General features: G+C 37.1%; 1 protein-coding gene across 2 annotated transcripts in view; it reads left to right on the top strand.

The window, feature by feature from the left end:
* CCSER1 (coiled-coil serine rich protein 1) overlaps positions 1-24,460 on the top strand; it is a 621,814-nt gene that overhangs the window by 125,287 nt on the left and 472,067 nt on the right. The gene's annotated exons all lie outside the window — the stretch shown is intronic.

The following is a 24,460-nucleotide window of genomic DNA, read 5'->3' as shown; positions in this document are numbered from 1 at the left end:
GTGTTTGTGAGGGGGGTTATGACAGGTGCGTCTGCGGCGGTATGCTAACTTCAGTTCTGGTCCCCTCCTTTGCTACAAAGTTAGCAATGGTTGTAGCTCAGCTGGTTGAATTTTGCTCCAATTTCAGTTCTCTGTATCATACTTCTATAAAGTTTATATTTTGCCATTGTATTGTGCTTTTAAAAGCTGTCTGCTTATCTGCTTTTAGGACAAAAAATTTGACCTGCCGTTCCATAACGGTAGATAGAAGGCAGACCAGTGGAAATGCAGGGCTGTAGCGGCAAAGTGACCAGAGCTTCCTAAGTAACTGAGAGCTAGATGTTAGAGGATGAAACAAATTAACTGCCCAGAAAAGTGCCCTTTCTAGCCAGTGCTGAGTAATGGTACTCTTTACAGAAAGACAACTCATGGGTTTAGAAATATGGGTCAAAAACTCCAAAACAGGCCTTACTTTTGATGAGAAATCATAATTTTAGACTTTTTGGACGTTTGGAAATGAATTCACAGGCAGAACTATTTTCCGTAAGTCAACTTCCCTAACGTTTTGTACTTTGCCTTACCTGTGTTTTCACCCTTTCCGTTTCTAGAGTATTGAATTAACAGTGACAGAAAATTTACGTCCCGCATACTGTTATAAAGGTTTAATAGCAGCTTCTGGAACAGTTAAGATCCTAACACCTAAATGATGATACACTTAATGGAAAATAATTAGGATGGATGTGTGATGTGGTACATGATCTTTCTACTCTTGGTTTATTATCCAGAGCAGTTAAGGGGCCTTTAAAGTAGAAACATCTACACTACAATTTGAAGAATGATGACCATTTGTATTATGAATGCTAATGTAGAGGCCCATGTGGCAGTATATGCATCATCTTTGTGTTTAGAAAGGTGTTCCTTTTATTATTTGCTCTGTGATTTTGTTTGGTTCATGGTTGCTGTTAGCTGCAGAAAATACAGAATATGCTTTTTTTTTTGCTATTGTTATTAAAATAGAGTTTAAAGGACAGATCCACCTTATAAGTTGGCAGAATTTCACCATTTTAAGCTGGTGTATTTGTTTTTGAAACTGCCATACAATTCAGTACAAAATGGTTAAACCTGTTTGCTTAAAAGTCATCTTAATCCAATTTTAGATGCTGAAATAAAAGTTTTGATTTTATTAGAGATTTTTGGTAGTTTAAGTACATGGAACTCTAAAATGAGACCCTGATGTCTAAACATCTCTGACATGTTGCTGTTTTGGTTGCTCTATTAAAGTGTGGCCCACTTTCAGGATTAATGCTTTTCAAGCAAAATTCTTTTTAGTAATTTCAAGTCAATCCGTTCTATTTGTTTTGACTTTGGGGATTGTTTTTTTTCCCCTGAAAGGCCACTCCATTCATATCTAATCAGCATTCTTCTGACCTACTGCAGTTTGAAAACATTATAAAATATTATTGATGCAATTTTTTATAAGGAACTGAATACAGAATTGATCAAGCATTCACATGCAAGATATACAACTAGTTTAATGTAGAGCTTTAAGCTTTTATAAACCCATCAGAATACAAGCGATCATATTTCTGGGCACGCATCTATCAGCTCTTGCGGCATACTTTTAAAAGATCTTTAATCTTGCATCCAACAAGATGATGATAGATATCAAACCGAAGATGAACCAGTACTGTTATGCCAGAATTTGTTATTCTAATGGAGATTATATAAAACAAGGGGCATTTTAATTCTTTTAGTGTGTAACCTGCCTGGAAACAAGATTACATCAAGTAATTTGCTAGCTGTTGATTTTTTTTGCTTGTTTTTTTGTTTTTGTTTTTTTTAAAAAGCCCTTAAAGACAATGAACTTCATGTTTTTTATATATGGCTGCTTTACCAAAACACAAGTGTGGACATACAAAGGTGTGTAGTCTGACTTCCGTCCCCCACAGTGATTCGTCACCCTCATCTTCCCTGTTGGTACCTTCTGCCCATTGTATACAAGTCTTAGCCCTGAGTTATGTAAACTTTACATATTTAAACAGTTTTGTACCAATAGTCATTTACGTTTTTAATAAATTCCTTAAGCCCTTCTGATACTACAGAGGGGTCTGTATGTGTGATATTCACCTATATATTGCACTGAAGTCGACTGGAAATTAATGCACAGGCTTCCAGATCTGCTATCAAATTGAAGGTGATGATGAGCATCAGAATATGACATGAAGATGTTTTTTGCGTAGAAATTGTGGAATCACGCCCTTCTAGAAATCAAAACATACCCAACATGTCTGTGACATTTGTAGTGCATTTAAAATCCTGTTGATGTATTACATACTGATTCTGATTAGGGTTTTATTATTGTTAAGATCATCAGTCCTGGACCATATTACAATTAACTTGTGCCCCATTATTGCACTTTGGCTTCTTATAAGGAATTCTGTGGGGAATTATTGTAACGGGAAATGTTCCAGGAAATGTTCAATTTAACAAATATATAAACTGTGAAGAGGTATAATTGAGAAAGAATTGAATTCTTAGATTCTTACTGAGGAACAACTAATGCATCAAGCAAGTTCTTGTTTTTTCAAGTTCCTAAAAAGAATTTGTCTAATATGACAAATTACAGGGAAAGAGGGAGTCATAGCACGCCTTTGCCTTGCCTGTCAATGAATGTTCCTTTTTCAGGTGGCTGTATGCAGCAAGCTGTGGCACTAGAATGTGGCCATTCTCAGGCGTAGTACCATGTTAATAAGTGCAGTGGATGGGTTGGTTAATGGTAAATTGAGAAAGTTTCTTAACTGCTGTTAGCAGCTCTAGATTTTAAGAAAATTTATCAGTAAGGCCAGATTTACAGTAGCTTCAGCTTTTTATCTAATACAATTGAAAAGTATAGAATTTGTTAGGGTGAAGATATATCTCATTCATTTTCTACTGAAGCTGTCAATAACTTGATAATTAAACAAAATAATTATGGTATTTTGGTCTACTGTAATTTTAATGACTGTTGATGAGTAGAAAATCAGACACCGTTGGAAGGATTTCTTGGAGAAGTGTGGTTAAGGAGAGAATTTTGAAATAGGAGCTAAGAGACAATTGACAGACAAGGGGAGGTTGTTCCAAAATATGGAACATTCCTTTGTTATGTAACCATGTAATTAATGTGGAGGACCCTGCAAATCTGGTACAGGTACTGCTACTTTAGGTGTAGATTTCCATGTCTGTATAGACTTAACATGGCTTTAAAAATCTGAAATCCTTCATTTCTGATCCTTTCTCTGTTAGTGAGTTTGCTGTGTTTACTACTTTTGCTTCTGTTTTTTACAGAGATTGTGGGATAGACATTTATTGTTCCACCTAATACAGTTGCTTTGAAATTTAATGAAATAATTTTCATATAGTAGCTGGGGAGTGGAGGGTAGTGCTGCATACAAATACTAAATATTCATCAGCTTCATTCACTTAGATTTTTACATACTGTTCTTAAGCTGAAATGTTTAAAACTCGGCATACTATGACAAACATGATGAGCCTTGAGGGTGTCTTTTTGTTACTTGAAGTAAATTAGACTTTTAAAATATGCTACAGTGTTGATTTCCTGTTGTAAAATAATGAAGTTAGTGGTTTGTATAGTGGGAAGCCATTGACTGTTTATAGAAAGTGACAGTATTAATTTAGCCTTATTCATTTTCATTTTCCCCAGTGAAACATGGCTTATTTGATTCCAAGTATTGATTACTCAAATATGTAATGAAGACCTTTATTTTGAGTAATGTAAGCAATAGAGAATTTATTGAAGCAGTACATGTAAATATGGTGATTCATGTGCTTATGTTACGTATAGCCTATTGAAAAACTAAACATTTTTTTTTTGTGTTTAGCTTTGTTGTTTAACTATGGCTGTAGCGAATGCCTTTTCTGTAAGTTCATGCAGCCATAGATAGCTACAGTATTTTGTAATTTCTTAACTAGCTGCTGTCAATGTCGTAAGACTGCTACCCCCACCCCCGTTTTCACAAAGATACATGTGTGAGCCTGGGACTTGTGCTCAGTGGTCCAGCTGAAATCCGGAACAGTGCTTTCTGTACACAATATGAAACACATCTCTGTCTTCCCAACATCAGGATCTAAACTAGGCAGTGACTATTCATCAGTGCAGTGTCGACGAGCTGTGTACACACATTGCCCTGCTGCATATGTCATGCTATTACTTGAATGCCTGCTGAGTAAGTTTGAGTAATGTAGTTTGCTGTAAGTTTTAGAAGAGACTTGTCTTTAGGCATTTGAGATTAAATATCTCAGCCTCATCTGAAAGGTGTGACCCCAAAAAAACATATAAAGCATAGTTATTTCATCCAGTGCATTTCAGAAATGAAATATACTTCTGGAAAAAAATGAACTAGAATTGAAATATAAAAACGTATGTTAGTGTCAGTCTAAACATTTTTCAACTCTTGAAAAGTAAAGACTTTCAGAGGTAGGGCTCATTTTGCACTCTAATTCAAACTTAACTTAAGCCTATTTCTGTGTTGAAAGCTTTTTAAGTGCATGTTTAATTTTATGCATGTGGCAATATGTGCTTTGCTTGCTTAAGTGATAACGTTTTCATGGATGTAAAAGAGTGTAGCTGACTTGGCAAAATGAATTTTGAAATGGTGGAAATGGGTATTATCTGCCCTGTATAGTATTTTGCTTTCTTTATAAGTGGGTATTCAGAAAGAAGGGCATGGTCTTGGTGTAGTTTTATATTAATGTGACTGAAAGGAATAAGCAGGATAAAATAAAGACAAAATAATATTACTGGCATGGCACTTGTTCCTCTGTAATTATAAAATCAAAAAAGAATTATTGAATAAGTATTTTTTTTATGTTTAAAATGTAATGATGTGGTATGTTTTCTATTTAGTGCTAGAAATAATGAGCAGGGAAAGTAAAATGCCAATGAAGAGGTGAGAACCATGGGTTCTCCTTCTGTCCAGTGTTCCGACCAGCTTTTCTTTTTAACGAATAGGTTGTTGTGAACTGAGCAAATAATTGAGTGAATTCTGCAAACCTCCTAGTGCAAGGTAGAAATAGGGTTTGGGGTTTTGATATGGCTGCACAACTTAATTATATTGATTTTTAAATATCAAATCACAATCACCATACCAAACTACAATCTTGTAGCAGTGCCCTTGTTGTTTCTTAGAAACCGCAAGTCAGGAATTCTGACTTTGGTTCTTCTGAATCTAGGTCGCCTGCAGGCCAATCACCTTTGGTGCCTCGCCAAGCGAAAGCACTGGGGGGAGGCCTGGCCGGGTAGTATCAGTGCAGAAGTGGTCAGCAGGGCTTACGTAGGTGGTTTGGCCTTGCTGAAGGTTTTGCACCAGGTCTCGGGAGGTGCAGAGTGCCTTTGGCTACAGGGCCGGACCGCAGCCAGGCGAGGGGTAAATCATGTCAGAGGTGCTGTTGGCCGGCCAGGCGCGGCCCGAGAGCTGGTGCTGAGAGCGGCTCTGGTGCTGAAGCAATCTCAGTCTCGCTAGCTGTTGTCCTGTTTTGAAACTCAGTAACACCAGCACAAAGGCTCAAAAGGGCAAACACCGCTTTTGGGGTGTTTTCTGAGCTTTCTGTCAAGCAGACCTGTTTTCCCAAGTTGTCTGCAAGTGTCTAACAAAGTGCCCATGGAATGTATTCTTGCCAGTTCAAGAGAAGCAGATTTGGCAGTTTTTTTTGATTTGCTTTTAAACAGAGAGTAGGAAAAAAAATCTTAAGTTTGTATTTTTGTCAGCCAACTGATGAGAATCAGAACAAGTGATAATGGTGATAATTTGGATGTAATAATTTATTAATGAATGTCTCACCGGCAAGAGCTTATGTCTGTATGTACAAAAGCAGTGGCGTGTTTTGATTTTTAATTGGAGATGGGCACCAAAACCCTGCATAAAGGTCTTTCGAAAGTGGCATCATCCCCAGATGCCACCCTTTAGAGATTTATATGTTAAATATCAGGTTAAACTAGGGCAGCATCATTTCAGTTTTCTACTTGAAATTCCTGTATATAATAACATTTGATTACAGATTTTGAGCAAAATAAAATTTTTGGCAGTAAAATAGCAAAGAACTCTGTACATCTCTACTAAAAAGGAGATGCAGGGATTGATTCATTTGGTAGCACCCTGGATTGTCAATAGGCAATGAGATAATGTGGGAAATAAGCAGCACTAATAATGAACATGACAAAAACAAATGTGCACTTCATTCATTATATAGCCTAGTAAAAATTAAACATGGAAAGATAAAAAATACAAAATTTAGTTCTTGTTAGCTCTAAATTCCATGAGGAAAAAGATTCCCCGAGCCAATACTTGTTATCCTTCTATGAAACTGTTTTAAAAGGAGAGCAACATGAGCCAGAGCTCAGGCCAGGCTGGTTTCACGTTTAAAACCTAACGACTTAACTTTTTCTTTAGTGAAAGAAGAGAGAGCATTTGCTCAGGAGGAGAGTTGTGTGCTGTTCCTTGTGAACAACCTTTTTCACTAAGCTACACATTTTCTGCTGAAGCATTATAGAATAAATCTGACACAGTAATGGAGTAACTGAATGTCTCCAGTGAATAAAATAGAAGTTGCTCTCTTTCAACCTTTTTTAACTCTGATCTACAACTTCTGAAAGAGCACTGGGCGCATAAGAATGGGATGTTTGTGGGCTTTGCAGTGAAAGAATAGGTAGCATTATCAACTGAAAACAGCATAGTTGTGTTAGTCAAAAATAATCATTGCATGCTTGTGGCTGGATGTATTAGGTATCCTAAAGCAGAACTCACTGAAAACAAGGAGGATAAGAAAAAAAGCACTACAGAAGTCAATACCGTATTAAATTGGAATGAAACTAAGTAGAAATACTAGTCTAATATAAGGCTAGTTCTCCAGTATCCTGGAACATCCTGGTCCATATTCTGGAAAAGAAGTAGCTAATTGAGTTCTATTTCTGTTTGCTATTTATATAAATGAATAGTGTAATATATTTCCAATTATAATTGAGGACAAAAATCATACCACAAAAGTGCTACCAATTTAACGTTATTCTGAAGGCTATTTCTCAGGCTATTTCACCTGAGAAACTGAGTTACAAATGAGCCTAGTGCCTGAACTACAAGAGGCATAGAGACAGTAGCTTCTAGCTGTGCTTCCCTCAGGAAACGTTTAAAGCGTGTCTGAGATATTACAGATAATTTGGCTATGCTGAGCTTTCTCAGTGAATCAAGAAAAATACTCAATTTCTTCAGCAAAGAGTATGTTTAGTGCTGTGTTTGTGTGAAGAGGATGGAGGGACTGATATTTTCGAATGGTGGGTGTAAGTTTGGTTTCTTTCTAGCTGATTTGAATTTCATTAATGATATGCACTTGTAAATCATATTCACTTAAAGGGGGCAGTTAGAAGATCAAAATCACAGAAAATTGCACTAATAATTTAGCTGCCATGAGCTTTCTGCTTCATAAATAATCAAGAAGGACAGAAGAGCCCAGTGTTGAACTCCAGGGTCATGAGAATACTTGAGTAAGATCCATTTGTGTGCTTAACCATGGAGCAATTAGAATCAGAGTCTGTATCTCAATTTCCTGCCTTTTCATAATTACAGTGTGACATTTAGTTACAAATCCTTATTCAAACTGGTATGCCCAGCCTTCCTTTAGTGAAAGAACCAGGACAGTAATTAAACTGGGCATATGGCTTTCCATCAGTCCTTTGCTTTTTATACGTACACTGAGATGAAACATCATCTTTAATGATATCTGCAGCCAGAAGATAAATGCAGTAATGAACATTATGACAAATCAAAACATATCTTCTAATTTAAAGAAATACGACATTTTTAGATGATCAAGTTTGAATAGTGAGCCAAATGCTGCTTTTCTTAGTTCTGCTTAGCGGGTGCCCAAAGATCTGGAACAGCAATGGCGGTACTTAGTTTTTCATGAGTCCAGCCAAAAGGTGTAGGGACGAAGCTTAACAAATAGGAGCTCACAGCTGTAACAGACGTAACTCAGTTCATGTCAAAACAACTGTACTTTCCACACAAAAACTGCAAATACCCTACTTTAGATCAGACCAAAACTGTGTGCATCTAGCGAGTGTGCTTTAGTGATGTTATGAAATATTTTTGCCTCTTGGATCCCAGTATCTCTACTCTTAGGTAAAGAAAGGAAGGATAAATAATAGTTACAAGAAGTCTAGTTCTCCTGGGTTGAGCTCTCTTCTTTGATATGATTTGCTGCATTACCTTGGGCTAGTCACTTCATTTACATGTAACATGTAGCAAGTGGTACTTCCACTTTCACAGGATTTGGCATTAAAGTTTAACAGACTCTCAGATACTATTGGGATGGAGCTATATTAATATCTAGGGTTATTATAATCTTTAAAGACCACTTATTTTTTGCTTATTCATACCTCATTCTGGGAAGTTACCCAGACACTATTGTAGTTGGTGCATTTACTACTGTTACTGCTGCTGTTACTTTTGTCTTTCCTTCTCCTGAAAAAATGCCAACTTCTCCATGAATTTAGCACATGAAGAAAAAAGTTCTACAAGAGTCTAACACACTCATGAGCTAGAATCTGGACTTAAATAAATCACGACTTTAAACCTTTCCAAAGTTGTACCTACCATACATCATTACTGAAAGTTTGGGTCCGATCTTCTGTGGTATTTGAAACTATTATTTGCTTTTATTGTATCTTTGATACCTGAGTCTCTTGTGGTATGAGAGCCTGTCGTCCCTCTTGGCCTCTGCGAGGGATCTGACAAATACTTAACATCGCTTGGGTTTTGTCGATTTTTCTTTCAATTTTTACTTTCAGGTTGTTTTGAGGAGGAAGGAATTCACAGGTAAGTGCTATGCAGGGGAAGAAGCCTTGAGATCCGTTGCAGCCTTGTTTCAGCTGTAGGAAATGGGTCAGGAGGTAAAGAAGGCTTTGGAAGTGGATTGGTAGAAGAGGAGCTTTTTATGAAGTGTTTTGGCCTCTAGGAGACTCCCCAAAAAAGAGCATGCTTTTGCACTTATGTATATTAGCTAGATTTGTGTAGTGTGTCATAAGAAGGAAATCTTACACCTGTCTTTGCCAGAGGAACAATTTGGGATGAAGTCTGAAAGGTGAGTGTGAAGAAACTTTCTCTTTTTCACCTTCTATGCTTATCTCTATTTTAGGACTGTTCGATCTGGCCCATAATGAAAAATGCCAGGCTATCTCATTCTCACTTGCCTGTTTTTGAAACTCTTCGACAAAACCCTTACTATAGGGAACAGCCTTAAAATGAAAGCTTGTCAAAGTATTTCCTTGCCTCTGCTCCAACCTCATCCAAAAAAGACAATCCATGCATTAGGTGTACTGAAGATGACGTTAATACTAGTCATTCTTGCTGAACTGTTTTTTTCTTTTTTTTTCCTATTTCCTTAAAAATGTAACATTTTGAGGATAGAGAGTCTATTTCTAGTTAAAATTTAAAAGAATTTTGCAATTCAAAATATTTAGAAAGAGCTTTTGAGAAGTAGCTATTGCAGCATGGATGACACATGCTGATGAATCTGCAAGAGGCAAGGTACATGTACATTTATATTGTGGTGAATCTATGTGTAGCCATCTCATTTTCCCTTTTTTTATAGAACTAAACATACATCAGTTTGATAGTTAAGGGTAGTTGATCCAAGTGTTCGTCTGTGAAAAATCGATTGCTGGCATATGTTTTCCCCTTTCCAAATACATAGTCTGATGAATGGGTAACTTGAGAGTGCTTGGATTCTTGCTCCGTAAGAAGTATTTCTCTTTCACCATGAACGGTGATGAAAATGAAATTTTCAGACCTGCACAAAAAAAAAAAAAAAAAAAAAAAAAAAAAAAAAAAAAAAAATCTGTTCCTGTAAGCAAGGCAATGTGTGAAATGTGTGATGAGCAAAAGACTTGAAGTTAGTTGTGGTGAGACATATGGTATTAAGACCACCTAAGATGCAAATAAAAATAATGACTTGTTAGACAGCTGCTAGGGCAGAGGATTATGTGAGCCCATGCCACTGCGGGTACGTGCTTGAACGAGCAGAACATCATTGACGGAACAGACAAACCAAAAGCATTTCTTTGAGGGTTTCAGTTTGTAGTTCAGGTGTTATATGCTTTAATTCCTCAAACAACTGAGGATCTTGAAAAACACACTTTTCAGAACAAGTGATGGGTTTTGTACAGCCACACAGGAGCTGCTGAGTCTGCGAGGGCAAGAAATGGAACAGAATTGCTTGTACGCGAGTGTCGTGCTTTGTGGTTGCAGCGTGGATCCGGTGCCTGTGCTCTCCTTCCACTCCCAAGTATTTCCAGCCCTGCAAACACCACTCATTGGCTTGTGTTTTTGTTTTGTGTTTTTGTTTTGTGTTTTTGTTTTGTGTTTTTGTTTTGTGTTTTTGTTTTGTGTTTTTGTTTTGTGTTTTTGTTTTGTGTTTTTGTTTTGTGTTTAATGAATAAGAATTAAGCTGCTATCTTTCCTGTTTAAAAGAACCACAGAGTCATTAGGATTTGAAGAACCAAGAAGAAAAGTGTTGGTGATAAAATTCTCTTTGTTACGATTATGATTTTGCTGACTTTCAAAAGGCCAGGCAACATGATTGACCTGTTGAGGATCTTCCTGACTGAACCAAATTTTTTTTATCACATAAATTGTTCTTTGTAAAAAGCAATTTACTTGAAAAATAATTGGATGGGTGAAAAGCAAGCAGTAGATAAAATGAAAAGTAAAACTATGTTTTATTATTATTATTTTTATTCTTGTGCTTTTCCCAAAACTGCTAGTTTCACAGAAAATAGTTTGGATAAACCTCTATTTCTATTATATTTTCCCCATGAATAAAAGATGGAATAACTATTTCTATGGCTTGATTTCATTGCTTCCTTCCCTACTTGATCATTAACTTGTTTGTTCAGTGTCATTTGGATTTTTTTGCAAGATTGGGACATTCAGGAAGAGGTATTCTCTAGCATCTAAAAATAACATCACTGACAACAGGGGTTTGCTGTAAATTACGTGTTTAAACTAGAGTGATGTAGATACCATGTTACCGCCAGCATGTACTAGATCAAATGCAGGTGGTCCCTGGTTCTGAGAGCCTGCAGTCTAAGCCCCCAGTGTGCATGTGCAGTGCACGGGTATTCCTATGTGTAGAGGTGCACGGGGTTACTGGCATGAAGTGGTAGCTGTGGCACCGTGAGCGCTCCCAGATTTCCGACACCAGCGACAATGCCCCCTCTAGCGTGCATCTGTGCTCGGAAGAGGAATCAATAAACGGAGTGAAACTCAGACGCGGCTTCTTCAGGCGACCGGGGTGTTGCAGCAGGCAGCAGTGCTGCCCGTGCCAGGTAGTTGGAACATGGGCACACACTGCTCCCTCCGCTCCTCACAGCAAACAGATAATGTGGGTGGGAGCATGAAATGGTGCATCTGCCCTCACAGTGCTGTGTACTCCAGAATAACGCGCAGGAGGAGCTGCTGAGGTTTCTGTCTCCCAGCAGACTGGAATAGCAAGCCCTTGAGGAGTCGGTCCTGTGGCAGGGGCACGGAGGGCGGAAGTGAGAGCACTGTGAGGCTGGAGGACCTGGCAGAAACCATTCTACCTCCTTCCAGCAAAAGCCTTTGTTTTTCACAGGTTTTATAACTGTAGATAAAAGAAGAGACTTTCTTTAGGTCACATAACATTAGTTTTAAAAGTGGGAGAGGAAGGCTGTATTTCATATTTAGCATGTCTTACCTCTCTAATTTCCTAACCAGCTTCCTGTGCTCTCTTAGACTGTGCAGGAGCCTGTGCATCTTAGATGTTGTTTGGATTTATTATAATTACAGCTCTAGCCTATAAAATAAATGATTTATTTTGCAGGTTCAATTTGTCATACAGATGTCATCCAAAAATTTTACTTGTTCCCCAAGTGGCAATTTGAGGTATGATGCAAAGAGCATGGATCTTTCAACTTCAAGTTAGTTCTTGATTTCAGATAACAGCGTATTCATTAAGTATCATATTTTGAAGTTATAGGCCAAAGATAAGTCTTGCTTGCATCCATACTTAAAGTCTACACAACTGACATCAGTAAAGATTTTTGTGTTCATGTGTAATAATGGGGAATCCTATCTCCTAGTAGACTGTTTTGTTTCTTTTATTGTAGGATCGACTCACCATGATTCTTTATTTAATAATGCTAGCGGCAGTTTTAAATTGTAGGTTAGGCATTCTGGAGTTGGCAGAATTCCTTGGAGATCAACCTACTTGCTAATTATGTGCGAGTGCAGTATTGATAACAGATATGGCAGAAGACAAAGCTGTGTAGCCTGGTTGAGGAAATGGAATAGCTGCAGCCATGCTAATCCATGCTAACGTATGGATTGATTTCTTCAGAATATTAGTATTTGTTGTGGTGTAGTTTAAGTGTATGAAAGGTCACAGGATTAAAGGATTAATGATCAGATTCCCAAAATAAACACAGAGTTGCAGTCCAGCTGTTTAATTTCATGTAGCTGATAGGCATGGAGGCAAAAGAAAAACATCTGCAGATGCTGCAAAATTATTGTTTGTATTTTGAGGAAAATTAAAGTTGGTAGCAAAGTGCCATATGTTTGTTTATGTTAAAATGTTAATATATTTTCAAGAACAAATTCTTGCAGGAGGCACTGTACTGTGAAACTTAGTTCATACAAGCTTCTATCTTCCCAAAGTGAGAAGAGGAATAATTCTTGGTTCATTCTTAATCATCTAACCTGTGTAGAAATTGGTAATACGAAGACTTTACTCGTTTCTCTCTAAACAGCTTTCTCCATCAATACCAATTTTGTATACTAAATAGTTTGAGGAGAGCTTGAATACTATTATGCGAAAGAACAAACAAACAAAAACTTATTCAAGGTTTGTTTAAATGAGGTTAATTAAAAATCTCAGTGTGCCCTTTAACCCACTAGACTCCTTTTTAAGAAGTGATGAGAGATGGATTCTTCAATAAAATAGAAACTTTTGCATGCATATATTAGCAGAAGAAATTGTTAAGTCTAAGTCAATTGTTTCTGCAGACATCTCCATTGAAATGGATTTTTTTTTCTTTTTTTAGCCCAGAAAGTACTACAGTCTGGTTTGCTTATTAATTGAAGCTTTGTCCTTGCTGGAAGTCTCTATTACATAGGTAGTCTCCTACATACCCAGTAAGGGGATCCTTAAGGAAGATGCTTGATTTTTGTCCTCAACAACTGTGGTCTCACAGTTCTGTTGCTGAATTTCGTACCCTCAGCCCTTATTTTTCCGTACGTGTTCTAGATATGTGCCTAAAACTATATTCATATTTTCTTCTCCTTTGCCCGCATTTTTAAAATGATTTTTTGCGCACAAGATTTTTTCAAGATTTTCCATGATCCATGTGAACATCTAGAATGCTTTCACTAGGAAAAATGAGTCAAGATGCCAGTGAAAGACTTAAATTTATTTATTCTGAAAGAGCTTCTGTTATAGGATCAAATCACGATTTCTTTAAAAGAAGTTCTGTCTCAGCAAGTGAAAGCTAAAACTGCTATTTTTAATGGTATTTCTGCTCCTGTCTGACAGTGTGGTCTGTTCTGTTAAAGTCCCTAAACCTTAATTTCCACCCTTCTGAGAAGGTAGCAAATAATCAAATGCTTTATGAAGTTACCACACATTGACTAAAATAATTTTTGGAGTTATGGAGCCACTTGCTGTTCAAGTGTTGGATGTTACAATGTTATAATTAGAGAAAAATCAGAATACTAACTGTATTTCTTTTTTCTGGTATTTATGCTATCATACATTCCTACACATAGTAAATAGGATATGTATGGATGCAAAAAATGAAGTAGGTTAGAGTAAAGCCTATTTACAGGAAGAATAGAACCTATGAAATCATTTTTCTTTTGATTGTCAGCAATATGGTAACCTGTAATTTTTCATGTTCTGAGGCAATTTTCTATACTTAAGGGCATTCAGTAAGTAGCTAGACCTATTTTTTTTTCTTTTCAACAATCTCAGTATTATCTGGGTTTTTTCCTTGCTATTCATATGCACTGTTCTGTGTAGTTCAGCTGTCCAGGCTGCAAGAATAAATTGATAGCTTTTCACACTTTCTTAGTTTTCTAGGTATTTAAAAAATAATAGCCAGTGTGCTATTCAAACCAAGTGACAGTCTTACACTGGAGCTTGTAACGTAAGAGCCTAGAAAGGTATTTTACATAGTGAATAGCTGTGTAACGGGAAGAATTAGGCTATACTTACTATACACCTTTGGGCTCTTCGTTGAGATTTTTTTTTCCAAAGCCTTTCTTTTTACTGGGAATCATTCTGAGAAATTTGTGTGGTATCCTGAGAAGACTTAACTGTACTTTTGTGAAATAATATTACAGAAACAAGATTTCTCATGAGTTGAAAATTTGTTTTCTTTATTCAGCAGCAAAACAATGCAGCTGAGTCCCACTGATGATTGCTTGCACATTTTGTCACTTGAAAATGCCAGTTCCTTTTTATAAAGAAGTTCTTGTAAATAGTGTTGGAGTTGTTTTAGAGGTCCTAATAAATAAATAGCATTATACTTCACTCAGCTAGAAAGGTTTCTCTTTCTGTTACTGTAGAAAATGGAGTTTTTGTGCTTGTGTTCTAGGATTTCCTCATGTCCTTATCTATTGCTGAGGATTTGGAATGTAGTTTGGAAAGAACATAGTATAAAGTACATTATTTTCATTAGAGGATTTTTTTCAATGTTTTTGGTACTAGGAGCTCTCATACTGATAAGGTACGATAAACTTTCTTAGGTGCCTTTTGGCTTTGAGTGAAAAATTTTTAATTATCTGCATAACTTTATTCAATGTGGATCTACCTTAAAGAAATATTTCTATTAGAAACTTGGTTTCAATTTCTAAATGAATGTAGGATTACATTTTGTTTTTAAAATTATATTTAGCAAATAAATAAGTAAAGTCCTAATTTTACTCCAGATATAAAATGCAAAACAGATTAACTGTATTGCTGTATCACACTGTCCATTGTTGTCTTTTGTCAGATGCTTTATAATGTTAGGGTTGACTTGGCATTAATGAAACTGGTGAGAATCAAGAAAGCTCAGAATTTCACAGGATCATATCTTTTAGTATGGGCTGGCCAGGTTCCCGAGAGATGTGCTAGGTTGTATGTAACAAAGCACATGGATGTAAAATATCATTGAGGGATTTAATTTAGTCAAATACTATCATTTTCAATAAATGAATATAGAGATGAAAGAGTTTAATTCCAGGGACTTTAGAGACAGTAACTTTTGTTCAGATCCTCCTCATTTTTGTGCTCAGTAGGGAACTGCCTGGTTGTGTGAGATCTCATAGCTCTTTCTCATAATTCAGTGAGATGTAACAGTGCATCTAGCACTCTAGAGTATCATGGCGATTTCTGAAATCCCTGGAGTACCTTGAAATCAGTAATTATAGTGGCAATAAGATGACATAGTTTGGGTTGCTGAATTTTGGGGATTTTAGGGGAAGAAAGGAAGGTGTGGGAGAGGAGGAGAGGGGAAAGATCATTTATTTATTTATTTGTTTGTTTGTTTTACTAGGTACAGATAGAGGCAGTGTAAACTTTAAGAAATAACAATGAATATATTTTTAAATTGTGTGCATTTGATAAATACACTAAATGAAATCAACACTAATTTTCCATTCATATGTTAGTTTTTTGTATTCTGAGCACATAACTTCAGCTTTTCTTCTGGTATATTTTTTGGTCTTCCCAGAAACTGTAATGGGATTACAGCCCTGCTGCGAACAAGTGGAAGTAAATCAACGGGAAAAGTATATAATCTGGATTCAGAAAATTTAAGCTCTACTTTTATCTCTGCCACAGATTACCTGTTGGACAAGATTCTTACTCTATTATATATGCTTATCAGTATTTGTTAGTGTAAAGATTCTGTTGGGATGCATTATTTATTTCGCATGTGTTTATATATAGTGATTCCAAGTGCCGTAATGTATCCTACGGCGGAATAAGTTTAAGTAACTTATCAACTTGACTGTTTGAGAAATACTTCTTATCTATTTTTTTTGCTTTAATTGCGCAAGAGAGATTTAACAAAAGGGAGAGTTAATAGCTTAAAAATTGATAGTGATAAAACAGAATGCTTTAAGGGGAGGTTGATCTCTTGATTGACAATGAATAAAAGCAAACAGGAGATTCTGATCTGGAATATCAGAAATGAGAATCATCAAGACCTACATCCTCAGGCTGCATAAATGAGCCTGCACTGAAGGGGCTGGTCCAAGGGCTGCAGTGCTCAGTACTGTCATTTGTCCTTCGACAAATGTATAGAAGTGCTTTCTTAATAGGTATTGTATCAAAAGGAAACAAAAAATTTGCTTCCCAGAAGTTATTTCCATCCGTATTTGCATCTGTGTTTTACATGAAGTTGTTATTCTTAAAGAGTCTCAAAACATTTTACAACATCAGAAACAGTATTAATGGAATTACATCCCTTATTGTACTCTTAGTTTAAGACCCAGTGTGAAAAACAAAATATAACCAGGAAAAAAAACCAAACCATCAAGATGACAAAGCAGAGCCATTTTCATTATCTACCTTTACTGGTACATGCTGTACCCAATCTTAGAGGGTGATTTTTGGATCCTGTGGTTATAAGACTGTTTCCGTTTCAGTGTTTTCTGACATCCGCTGGTATTGTGAGTTTAGGTACTTCTGCTGTAGAAATGATTAATTATGGTATAGTTAATACCTGTTTATCTGCAGAAGTGGGAAACTAATTTAATTTGAAACTAGAGGAAAATAGAGAAATTTGGAAAGGACACATAATTGATCATCTCTACTTCTGTGAAAAATATTTTGACATTTTTCACATTTACGTGCAGCCAACAAATACAGATTTTACGAGTCTGTATAAATCACTGCTGTTCGGGAAAAATTAAACAGTGTTGGGCTTATGTTAGTGAAATAGAATGCTTGAAAATGGTGCTGTTATGTGCAGTCGTATCAATGTACAGGAAAATGAATTGTACCTTTTGTGATAAGTTTCAGATATGATAACTCAACAGGAGTCAAGGGCAGAACAGGATGGTTTTATACACATTGAGCGCTGCGGACTGATCATCTTAATGCATTTGCACTTTGAGAAGATTGTACTTTCCTTAGCCCATCATGGACATTAAGTAGGAATACCAAAGTTCAAAGCTGTTGCTGAGGCTGTTAATCCGAGCCTCACGTTGAAGAGTTAAATGTGTTTATTTAAAATATAAACCAATTATTCCTGAATTGCATTGATCACCATAGGAATGTACATTCATTGTATTTCATAAGGAGTCATCTAAAGCCATTTAGCTGGAAGAAATAAGTGTTGTCAATTACTGGTATATGAATGTAGCCTAATTATATTAACTGCAAAACATTTCTGTAGCATGAGTATTTCTTCATGCATTGTAGTTTCATATCATTGTCAATAATTAGTGTCAGTCATTTAGGTGAACTGTAATTCTCAATTATGAAATGATTTTTTTTTTCTTCCATGTCTCTTTTAGACAATGGGTTTTATTCAACATTTAAAAATTATATAGTTATTTCAGATCTTTTTGGCCAAGTGTACTTGCAATCCTACCTCTACTAAGACCCACCTATTTGTGGATTCCCCCCCCCCCCCCCCCCCTTCAAGTATCTATCCATACTGGGTTTACCTTGGTTGCACACGCTTGGAATCTCCTGACCTTGAGACCCCATATTTGAAGGTCTTGAGGGGCATGAAAACACTTATCTGTTACCTTTCGTAACTGCTAGTTAATTGGAACTGTAGTTTCAGGATGTAGTTACTTAATATGGACAGTTGTCCTGTTGATAAGCCTGTGTGGCTGAGCTGTTAGAGAATCAGTTCCTGAGCCTCTGCAGTTTGTGGTCAGCAGTTTAAGACAAATCAAGATCAGTGGCAATATACCTTAAAATGGGGATCAGGAGATGGCTTATGAGTTACTTGGACATTTCTGGCATGGGCAGAGAGCACTATAGTGGTAACCTTGCCGAATAAGCCATTCCTGCTCATCAGACAGGGTCTTTCAGTTAGTTTGCCTAAATATCCTGGCAGAAGCCAAGTTCCTGGGGTTTAAGACCTGGCTTAACTATTGGTAACTTGGTCAGTATTAACAGCAGGCGTTTTAGGTGTCTGTGTTGCTTCTGAATGAGAAACATCCAGAGATACTTCACATTGTCCCGCTGTTTCTCTCATTGTCCTCAAAGCGTAAGTGAAGGCAACCTCAAACTGTTTCTTCTGCGGCGGATCGCTCTCTCTCCCTTTTTCTCTCCGTCGCTGCCCAGGGCTGGAATTCTATTGCCAGTTCGAGACATCTGCTTTCTAACTAGCCCTCGAGGATACTTGGTAGTATCTAAGTGCCACTGCTTGTAGGCACACATCTAGGCATGTAAGATAAGCCAGCTGAGTCGTACTTCAGAAGGGCCTGTTAGTCTACGCGGGCTATGCAAAGAGTCCGAGCAGCTGACCTGGGTGTTGATGCTTGCTGAAAATAGGTGAAGTGAATCTCACTGCTGTTTTCTTGGATTCTACCTTGGCTTCGTAAAACAGGTTGGGGGCTTTGCCTGCATGTTACCACTTAATTCTTCATGTTTTACCAATTTGTATTTGGAAAGTAGTAGGTGAATATTAGGTTTTTTGAAAGATGTAGTTGCATGCTCCATCTCAACATGTATTCATTTATGAATTCTCTTAAGTTATACATTTATATCCTCTAATTTAAATATAGCAATATGTATTTTTAATGCACACACAGTCTCTGTCTATCTGTTTATACATCATGTTGATGTGTCAGAACAACATTGGAAGTGTTGTATACTATTTAGATGCATCCCAGTTTTCAGTGCTTGGAAGCTCTTCAGAAAGCTAGTTGACATAGCTAACAGGAGGTGATTTACTTACAGCACCATCTGAACACATATTTACCTGTAATTTCAGTTACTTCTTTAAACATCTATTTATTTATTTATTTATTTTCCTGTTAGACCATAATTTATGTGGTATTGCGGAGCCTGATCTTTTGAAGCTGCCAGGAGGATTTTGTTGATCCTGATTTTTCAGTGGCTTTTGCATGTGCACTTGATTAATCAAACTGTTGCATATTTGTTTAATTAATTAAACCCAGTGGTATTTGAAAGCTAAAGAAGCAATGGAGTAGATGGTCTGTAATTGACTGAAATGGGAATTCCATTTGAAAACCTGTTGTGGAATCAAGTTCACTATGTAATCTTGAAATGCAGAGACCGCTTTTGTTGTTTATGTATGCAGCTCTTGTTCATTATGCTGAAATTGAGCTGAGAATAGTTCTCTTTTGCTGCTATTAATTTTAATTTTAAAATTGAAAGTAAATTAAGTTGCTAACTTCAGCAGCTATGGAGATGACTTCCTAATACGAGCTAAAGCTGTCCTCAGTTTCCAGCTGCGCCTAACAAGCCTCTTTTTACTGTGTTTTTTCCAAAATCCGCAGTGAAAGCCAGTATATCTGAAAAAGAATGTGTTACGATTGCTCTGACCAGTATAAACTGCCTTTTGACAGCAATAGGCAAATAACCCTAAAGCTTATTGTTCCGATTTTAAGTGCCAGCTTTACCTCCATCACTGCTGATTGCTTCACCCAAAGCATTGGAAGCATTCGATTCATCTAGTAGGGTTGGGTAATACTGAAGTTAGAGATGGAAGGAGCTGCTGACCTCCTCTGGTGGTTTCCTTTTTCTTCTTTTTGCTCCTGCTGGTGCAGAATGTTTCTGACAGAGTATTTACTGTCAGCTTTGCCCTACCTCAGGTACGAGACTGCTGCCAGTTGCGCTGAGAGGTTTCCAGATTTCAGTCTCACCTTATTTTGACTCGTATCAGGAATTCGTTGGTCTTCATTGTCGGTGTGATGCCTGCGGTAGTGCAGAAGATGCATAGTAAGCTGAGGGAATCAAGATGATGCGTATAGCATTCTACCTCCTTTCTAAATTATTCCTAATCAAAATTGCATTTTAAAAATGAGTTTCTGTAACAGACACTTATTTTAAGTATAAGGGATATTAGTCTAAAATGGAAATCTCTAATAGCTTTTTTCTGATGTGGGCAGCATTATTGTTTAAGCTGTTCTTTATATGAGTATCAACTCTGGGTAAAATAAATGATTTTGAAACTACCTTGTTATTAATCAACTGGCAGTTTAAACATCTTCACAGAGATTTAGTTCTGTCTCTGGTGCTTAATATGTACAGAGCTATAAATACAAAGCAATGACAACATGAATCTTTTCTTTCACAACTTCTGTGATGCAGTATGATTTTTTTGTTGTTGTAAGGAAAATGTCTAGGTAAAATACCTTCTCAGTCAGTCAGCTTGTGCTACATGTTCTGGTTCTCATCTGCTCGCTTTCTTACAAAGCGTGAGGTGTCCAGGTTTTTTAAATTTTGTTTGCTCTTCATTGTTGGAGGAGAGAGTGCAAAAGAGGGGAAGTTAACTTATTTTTTCTTGGTCTTAAATCAATGTTTTTTTTTTTTCAAGAAGCAGAACTGGGAGCTGCTTCCGATTTTATTATTAGTGGTGATTCATTAGCTTGAAAAAGAAACCCAAATGCTATGTTAAGCATTCTAATGCCACCAGGTGAAAAAGAAAAAGTTTTTGGTAATAATTGGAGTGTATCTGGCCTTAGAAGTATTTTGCGGTCTCATAAGACTATTTCACTCTGAGCTTATATATTCAGTATACACGTACCTCAGTCCCATAAATAACATGAATATTCTTATGGTATTCTTTTTAATATTTAAGTAGGACTGTAAGAGAAGGTAAGTAGTTTGGCTTCTGTGACTCAGATTTGCAGAATCCGTCTCTTTTCGGTGTTTTGAAAATCAGCGCTCAATCTGTGGATTTATAGGTTCCACCATCTCTGAATGCTCACTAGGTGCCTTAGTATAAACCTTGATTTCAATAGCTTGGTTTTAGCATTCATATTATTTTTAAAAGTTGACTTGTTCTTCTCAGCCTTACAATTATTAAATGAAGTATATTTTCCAAAGCATTCCAGGGTCACGTGGAAAATACATATCAGCAGAGTTCAACTGACAGACTAAGGATTGGAGAAACACTTAGATGCGTAAGTCTGCCAGTCTAGTCTCAAAGTTGGAGCTCTCAGAAGTATTAAAGAAATATCATTACTCTTTCAGAGCTAACAGTGAAGATCAGCAGCTTAGTAATGCAAATTGCACATCCGTGGCCATGTAAGTTAGAGTTGTACATTAATCAGCTCATTATTCGTAGAAGACTGTGTCAGTTAATGTGCTTTTGACTGAGTAGCTTTTTTGTGGTAGAAGTCATTATTTTGATTTGTGTTTGCATAATCCTGAGTATACACTGCTCTGGATGAATAGTGCTACTAACAAATAGTAAAATAAGTAGCAATATACTGAAAGAAAGAGATCCTTCTGTTTAACACGTCTCTGTTTTTGTAATCAATGTGAGAGAGAATTTAGGTGAAATTGAAGGATTCATATTGAAAATTAGGGTGCAGAACAAGTATCTTTTAATAGAGAGGAACTTTTTCAGTATTTAAGTTTCCAATGCCTTGGCGGGACAAGGTAGTACTCATGGCATCACTGAGTCCCTGAGGTGCCTCAAGCTGGCATTGCTCTATGATCTTTGGCAACGTGATCTGGAGCAATCGAGTTATGTCTATAAACTGTGCCTAAGAGGCTTTTTAGTTAGAAAAGCTTTATTTAAGACCTTGTGATACTGGTTGTATGATAAATTGCACCACCTTATAAATACTAGTTTAGAAGCTGGCTGAGCCAGTTAGAAACTGGTTGCCATAATTGATGGCAGCCGTAGACACCCGCTTTATTCTCACAGTGCCTTATTGTTTTTATTAAATTAATTACTACTACTGCTGTTGGAGCTGTCTGTGGCATATAGCTGACCTGTGCAATCTTTTCCTTTACTCTTTAATAAAAGAAGCTGGGTCATTCTTTTAATGTCTTATCTGAACAGCATGTGTGCAGGGGGAGATTCTGGCACCGAGCAGGTCTCCAAAGGCAGTGACAGAGCAGCAGCCGCAACTGTGGAAGGGTCTCTGATAGTCTGCCCTGAAGACTTCAGAGAGCTGAAAAATAAAATGATACAGCCCTACTCTGTGCAGCATAAGTAGTGCTACAGTGGGGTGTAATTGTTTGCAGGAGTACTCGCAGATTCCCAGAGGCTTTAGGGAAGGGCTCTGGGGGCGACATGGTCAACTGCAGGTAGCTAGTTCTGTCGCGTGTGTCACAGTGCGGTGTGTCTTTGTATGCTCTGCTGCTGTGCCTTGCGCTGGTGGGATGGCTGTACAGGATGTAAGCCTACGCTGGGGACGGGAGGAGAAATCTCTGAACACTTCTGTCTGTGACAGTGACTGTCAGAAAACATGAAAGAGTATTCCTCGGGTACTTAATTAAGCCTTGCGTCTTTGTAACAAAAACAGCAAACAATTAATTAATGATTAAAAATCAACTGTGTATGCTTTGTACAGTGATTTATACACATAATTAATGCTGTAGCCCTGTCCTTTGCAAAGCTCTGTAACAAATAGTGGCTTCAAAGGGTGTTACGTAAATTAAAATGAACATTACTGTTTACTCCACAAAGCTCCTAAAACTAAGATAACACCTCGAAGCAGGGAGCAGAATCCTGGTCCCCGTCTGCTTGGTCTTGCACAGAGAACTGTATCGTCGTACATACCTGTTTTAGCTAGGTAAACTAGTTCTGTTTCAATATATGGATGTTTTACACGGCTTTTGTTTGAAAGCTGTAAAGAGCCATGTTGAACTATACAAATATGTAATATTAAGTGCTTGGTTTGAATTATCCCAGTTCTTCTCAGCTGGGTTCTGTGCTCAGACTTTTAAATGTACTTTTATGCTTAGCATTACAAGACCTAATCAATCTCAGAGTCCAAGTCTTATTTTAGAAAAATCACATAGTTACTTCAGGGCTTTCCCTTGACTTTCGGTGAGGTAAGAGCACCTAATAAGGTAAGAGGCTAATTGATGGTTGAAATCAGACAGAAGTCCTGCATCCAGACAGAACTAGATATTCTCTTGCTTAGCTGTTAAAACTTTAGGATCCACTAAAGCTTGGCTCCGTTAGCCCTTGCAGCCTACAGTATCACGCAATTCTGACTTTAAAACTTGGGCCTTAAGCCTTAGTTCTTCATGTGGAAATCAATATGGAAGGCTAGAATTTGGAAAATCCATGCACAGGGCCCCCAGTGATCTGCTTGCTAGAGTCTTGCTGTATCCATAGTGGGTTTAGCAATGATACCAGTTTTCTGTTCTAGCATCTTCAGCTGGCAGTCCAGTTTTGTCTGAAAAAGGGTGTGTTCACCCAAAATATGCTTTGAGGTTAATTATGATTAATCTCATATGCTTAAGTACTTCTAAAAATTATCTTAGAGTTTAAAATATTCTTTGAAAGCAGTCCTTTACTAAAGGAATATACTTTTATGATCCTGCAAATACAGATTTCAAGTGCAAAGCAATTCCAATCCATTGATTGGAAATATGATGAAGATAAAAAGGAAAGCTGTGATTCTGTGCCTTTGAAATGTTTGAAAGGAATATGTGAATTAAGGCCACAGGGAAAAATTACTGTAATGAATGCTGTGGTAGATGTTGGGAATTTTTATGTATTTTATTTATTACAGTACCTGTGTCCATATTGTGCCTGCATTCAGAATAACAAGGAATTGATAACACAATACAGTATAGAGACATACTTCATTTCAGGAAAATTGTTCTGGGCATTAAGGGACATCCTTAAATATGGATGCTATAATAAAAAGGATAGAATAACATGATAACGTGGGAGCTTATGTTCTGACTTGGAACAGTGTCTATTTTCATTCATTCTCTTGCCTTTTTTATTTGGCAGAGCTTAGCAATAGATACAGGATCTTAGAGAAGATCTTGTAGAACTTACTGAGTATTTTGTCCTTTGTGATATAGCATATGCTCAACATTTTTGCTCAAAAACATGAAGAAGCAGCAACACAAAAGACCGGATTGTCCGTGGAATAACTTTGCGTAACTGATTGTGTTCCCAAATCCGAGGGAAAACTTATCGTGCTCAGTTGTCTGGCATATTACAAAATGTGGGGAAATTATATCCTATCTTTCTTGGCAGCCCCCCAGGGGTTGCCTGAGGGCAGCCGAGTACTGAGAGGTGAAATGGGCTTGTTGAAGGAGATGGGACTCTGTGTGGTGTGTGTGTGTGTGTGTGTGTGTGTGTGTGTGTGTGTACGTGCATGTGTGTGTGTGGACTATAACTCTGGACCATGGAGAGTGTTTTGCAGGTGACATAGTTCTGCTTGTGTTTACGTGACTACATGACAGTAGGTTTAAACTTTACCAGTGCTTTATATAATAACTATTAAATTTTGTA

This window comes from Rhea pennata, chromosome 4, assembly GCF_028389875.1.
Source record: "Rhea pennata isolate bPtePen1 chromosome 4, bPtePen1.pri, whole genome shotgun sequence".
NCBI lineage: Eukaryota > Metazoa > Chordata > Aves > Rheiformes > Rheidae > Rhea > Rhea pennata.
The sequence above is the reverse complement of the archived record's forward strand: the minus strand, read 5'-3'. Positions and strand labels throughout refer to the sequence as shown.